At 53.1% G+C, this 5342-nt stretch overlaps 1 protein-coding gene across 3 annotated transcripts in view; it reads right to left on the bottom strand.

The window, feature by feature from the left end:
- The window catches only part of SMOX (spermine oxidase), a 39463-nt gene that overhangs the window by 33722 nt on the left and 399 nt on the right, over positions 1–5342 (bottom strand). The gene's annotated exons all lie outside the window — the stretch shown is intronic.

Here is a 5342-nt window from a genome sequence, read left to right as displayed (position 1 = left end):
AGGAATGCCATCCCCTCCTGTGTTGGTCAAAGCTACCCAAGACTTCAGGGCACTCTAATAGCACCACCTCCTCCAAGAAGCTGGTCTGAACTGCACCTCATTACATCACATCTGGCATAGCTCATTCTTATTTCCTGGTGAGTGGGGACCCTGTCCTGTGTTCCCAGTGGCCCCAAGCACCAGGGTGGGGCATAGAAGATGCCAGATGCCAACCACAGGTAACAAGGCCCAGTGTCCAGCTGTTGGAAAGTCCACCCTCAGCTCTAGCCTGCTGGACTCAGGCTCTGCCACAGCCTTCACCTCAACTCAGCAGACAAGGACTCAAGCAGTGTGGAGAAGCCTCCTGCATACTCCAGAGAAGGAGCACTCCTCAGAAACATGGGCCTAGTGAGCTTCCAGCAGCAATGTGCTTGCTCTGGGCCTCAGTTTCCCAAAATGCAGAAGAGAATGCCACTGAGTCTGCCTCCCTCTTTTCCTGGGGGGCTGGGAGGATCTGAGATAGATGAGCAGATCCCCTAAACCCTGGGGTCAGAACTTGCAGCAAAGAGACTCCAGCCCTGTGTGGTCAGCAAACCTTTTCTCAGCCTATTAGCCAGGCCCCTGGGAGGCCAAGTCACCTGCCCAGAGGTGTCCTCATGACCAAACAGAAAAGCCTCAAAGGACAAGGCTGTCACACCCACCTCCCCACTCCCTCCTTCCTGGCCCACTTCCTACAGACAGGCATCCCATGGGGAGTCCTCACTCTTCACCCTGGGTCTGCAAGAAGGTACTCAAGCATGTAACCTCAAGGAGTTCCTGGCTTCTACAACCTCTGGGAAGCAAAAAAAAAAAAGTCTCTCTAATCTCATTTTACAGACAGACAAAAAGGGGTAAGGACAGGGCCAATACTGAAGTGGATTAAGCTCTTTTCAGTTCCCATTTCTCTGTTCCCCCAGCTCTGCTCCCACCTTCAGTCCAGCCCTACCCAGACCCCCATCCAGGTTTCCCAAGGCCCAGTCTGAAGCTCCACCTCACAACATCCTAGATGGAATACAAAACAGGCCAGTTTATCTGCAGAGTTCCTACCTCACCTCTCTGGGCTCTCCAGAGGCAGATGAAGAGGGCAATGTGGCAATGCTGAACCCAGAGAAGTGACACTCTAATGGTGGCATCTCAAGCAGGGAGCTGTTTTTGTACAAGATGTAGTTGTCCTCCCTAGCTCCCAGAAATCACAGTGTGCGTGACACCCAACTACCTGGCCTGGGCCCAAAGCCCCTCCTGGAAGAAACAGAGAGACTCAGCTGCCCCCTCTGAGTGAGGACCCCTTCTACCTTACAGGGTGTGACGTCTTTCCTACTTCCCCAGCCCCAAGGCCAGGCACCTCTGCAGGTCATGAAAAAACATTTGTTAAGAAGACTTCAGCTGGCTCATATCTGAGAGGCATGAAAGAAGTGACAGAGTAGAGTGTCTTAGAGCATTTATTCTGGAGCCAGGCTGCCTAAGTTCAAATCCTTGCTCTGTCACTACTGAGCTGTATGACTGTGCCTCAGTCTTCCAGTTTGTAAAATGGGAATAAGACGTACCTTACAGAGATGTTAAGAGGATTCAAGGAGGACTTCCCTGGTGGTGCAGTGGTTAAGAATCCGCCTGCCAACTCAGGGGACACGGGTTCAAGCCCTGGTCCAGGAAGATCCCACATGCCGCGGAGCAACTAAGCCTGTGTGCCATAACTACTGAGCCTGCGCTCTAGAGCCCACAAGCCACAACTACTGAGCCCACGTGCCACAACTAATGAAGCCCATGCACCTAGAGCCTGTGCTCCGCAACAAGAGAAGCCACTACAATGAAGAGTAGCCCCCACTCGCTGCAACTTGAAAAAGCCCATGTGCAGCAACAAAGACCCAATGCAGCCAAAAATAAAAAGATAAATAAATAAATAAATTTATTAAAAAGAAAAGAGGATCAAAGGAGCTAATATTTGCAAAGTCTTTAGAACACTGCCTGGCACTCAGTGAGTATACCAGGGCCCTGGCCTAGCCTCTTGGCCTCTGCCTGATTTCTCCCACCCAGGATACCCTCATTTCTTCCATCTATCCTAGCTCAAAGCCTTTCCTAGGCATGCCAGCCCAGCCCTGATCTGAACCCCTATCCCCTAGTTCCAGCGCTCACCTCCCAATGTTACCTTGGTCCATCACCAGTCCCCCTGTCCAGGGCCAAGCTTCCCTCTCCCAGATCTGAGGTCCCTCAGTTCTTAGCCCTCCATTCTGAAAGCACTAGCCAAACAGCTCAATTCTCAGTTGGCTCCTCTGTGCAAAAAGGGGAGCTGTGGGTGGAAAGACAAGGGTCTACAGAGACCCCCAACTCCAGCTTCTTCCTCCCCTTCAACTCCCTGCCCTGAGGGCTAGGCACCCAGCAGTCACCCAAGAGACTGGGTAAAGCCCTGGCTGCCCAGGCCATCCCCATCTCATGAGTTAGAAATCACACACAAGCACACAGGCACATACCCCTCTGTTGACCCAGTCTGGATTTCCACCAAAGAGAGCAAAGGAAATCATTCCTCCCCAACCCACAGCAACCTACATCAACTCCACACCCCGCCAGACCCACCCAATCTCCCACTAGGCATACAGGCCTGCCTTTGAGCCTTCCCTTTTTCCCACTGACCCCCTCAGATTCTTGCAGTGATTTGCACAACTGATTTCATGGAAAGAAAATAAAAATCCTTAGGATCACCTGAGGTTTACAAGGGGCTCCTGCACTGCCCTGACCTTTCCACCTGGCTCAAGATTTCCTGAGTATCAGCTACATGCCAGGTACTGTGCTAAATGCTCTAGATTCAGCAGTGGGCCATTCAGTCAAGGTTCCAGCCCTTAGAAAGCCAGAAAAAGTAAACAGACAACTGCAACAAATGGCTATGAACTGTGATAAGTACAATGAAGAAAGTAAACCAGGTGCTACGATGAATTACAGGGAATGACGGGCTTCTACCAAGACTGGGAAGGCATATTTAAGCTGAGACCTGAAAAATAAGAAGGAGCATAGCCAGCCCAGTAGAAAACCTTGGAAGAACATTCCAGGCAGAGAAAACAACACAGGCAAAGGACACAGGGCAGGAAAAAGCTTAGGTGTTCAAGGGGCAGAAGTGATTCAGGTGTGACTGTCAGGAAGATGAAAAGGGGACAGTGTTAGGATAAGGCTGGGAGAGGTCAGCAGTGACCAGACCTTGGAAGATCTGAAAGGCCAGGGGAAAGCTTTGAAATTTCATTCCAAGTGCAACAGGGAGCTATTGAGGGTCTTAGAGGAATGAGACTAAATATTTTTCTAAATTGTTCTTGCTGCTCTGTTAAAATGGATTTGAGGAGGTAATTGCAGACTTAGGGAAAGCAGGCAAAAGCTACTACAATATTCAGGCAAGATATAAAAGGTGGCTTGGCCTGGGGCAGTAGCCTAGGGCAGCAGCAGTGGAGTCAGAGCATGAAGAATAGGCCTGAGATAGATTTGGCAAAAAGAACCAAAAGCACTTGCTGTAGCACTAGATGTGGAGAGGGAGGAAACGGGAGGAGATGATGCCACCCGGTTTCCTGTCTTTAATGGTGGGTGGGTTACAGGCCGTTTACTGAGATGGGTAGGCCTGCGGAGAGTCATGCTTGGGGAGCACAGTCAGGGTTCTGTTTCACCCCTATTAACTTTTTCATACCTATGACACCTTAAGTCATCAGATGGGTGGCTGGATAGAGAGGTTGGGACTGGAGATAAAATTTGCTACTTAAAATCATGAGAATGAAAACGATATACACTTAAGACCTGTGTTTGTAAATGAATGTTTGATTTTAAAAATTATAAGAAAAAATGAGAGCTTGAGGGGTATGTAAATAGAAGGGACTCAGGGGAGAGGAGGGGGCTGAGAACAGAGCCCAGGGATCCTCCAACATTCACAGTGAGTGAAGGAGTTGTCCTTAAAGACAAGTAAGGAAGGGCTTTGGTGGGGGGAAAGGGGGTTGGTAAGGAAGAAAACCAGGAGAAGCCAAGAAAGGATATGGGAGAGAATGATCAAGACCAAGGAAGGTCAAGGAAGACCTACTTGTGGGGGAGTGTAAATCAAGGGAGACCTTTACTTGGGTAGTTTCAGTGAATCGATGGGACCAAAGCCAGGTCAAGTGAGCTGAAGAACCCAAGGACCACAGGTACAGACAGCTCTCTGGAGAAGTTTTGCTGTGAAGGGAGGTGGAGAAGTGTGTCTTTAGCTAGCGGAGAATGAGGGATGAAGGCAAAAGGGGGGGCCATAAAATGGAGGGGAGCAGTGGCAAAGCATGTTCTTACACTGTTGTGAATGATCCACGGGGAAAGTAGCCACTTTTAATACTGGAGAGAGGGGAAGTAACTTGAAGAATGGGGGACAGGGAGCAGACCATCTTGGAACCCTAGTTAGGCATTAGCCTGTGGCAGGAGCCCAGCTAACAAGAGGAAAGGGGAGGGGGGCAAAGAAGCAAAACACAGATGCGGGGCCTTCACTACACACACTTTGAGATGCACGCCTACCCATTCCAGTAAGCCCCTAGACACTTGCCGTTTTGCTGCCTGCTCCAAACACGGACAAGTTACCCACCCCCTCCGCGGATTGGCACGGGATGTGCCACCACAGGCAGAGTGTTCAACCAACCGGTGGGCACATTTCACCACAGGCGCCAGCCACGGCGCTTCTCTTATCAGGCCATACCCCCCTTCCTGGTGCAAGCTCCGAGGGGGTCCCCAGACCCCTCACCGGCTCTACCGGAGGCCCAGCCCCCACCCCTGGGCAGTGGCTTCTCTGAATCCCTCTCCCAAATTAAGCATTCGACACTCCCTACCCCATTCCGAGCCTGGCTCTCGCCTAGCCCAGCGCAGCCCGTTAGCCCCTAGCTGGCTCTTCGGAGAGAGCTGCTCCCCACATTGTCCAGGGGACACCCCGAGTAGACCACCTGTACGCCCTTTGGGAGGGCGGCCCAGCCCCTCCCCGTGTCCCAGCCGTCGCCCCGGCGACTCCTCTTCCCTCCCCTGTGCCCCTGCTCTGGGCGGCCCAAGCCGTCGCGGGGCGTCAGCGCCCGGCTTTGTCTGCGCCCACGGAGCGCGCCCGCCGGGCGCCGCCGATGCTCCCCAGCTGCACGCAGCCCTAGGGTCCTGCCTGCCTTCCACCCTCCCACAGCCCCCCGCCTCGGGACCACCGCCACCCTGCCTGACCGCCGCCTCCCACGACGCGAGCGAAGGGGCGCGGCGCCCACCGCCCTCGCCGGCCTCCGGGAATGCCAGGCACCCTGGCCCTCCCGCCCGAGCGCCGCTCCGGCTGCCGGAGCCTCGGGCCAGCCGAGCCCTCGGGGCCGCGGCGG

Source organism: Lipotes vexillifer, unplaced genomic scaffold (assembly GCF_000442215.2).
Source record: "Lipotes vexillifer unplaced genomic scaffold, Lipotes_vexillifer_v1.1 scaffold556, whole genome shotgun sequence".
NCBI classification, from domain to species: domain Eukaryota; kingdom Metazoa; phylum Chordata; class Mammalia; order Artiodactyla; family Lipotidae; genus Lipotes; species Lipotes vexillifer.
This window is presented reverse-complemented; position numbering and strand designations above follow the sequence as displayed.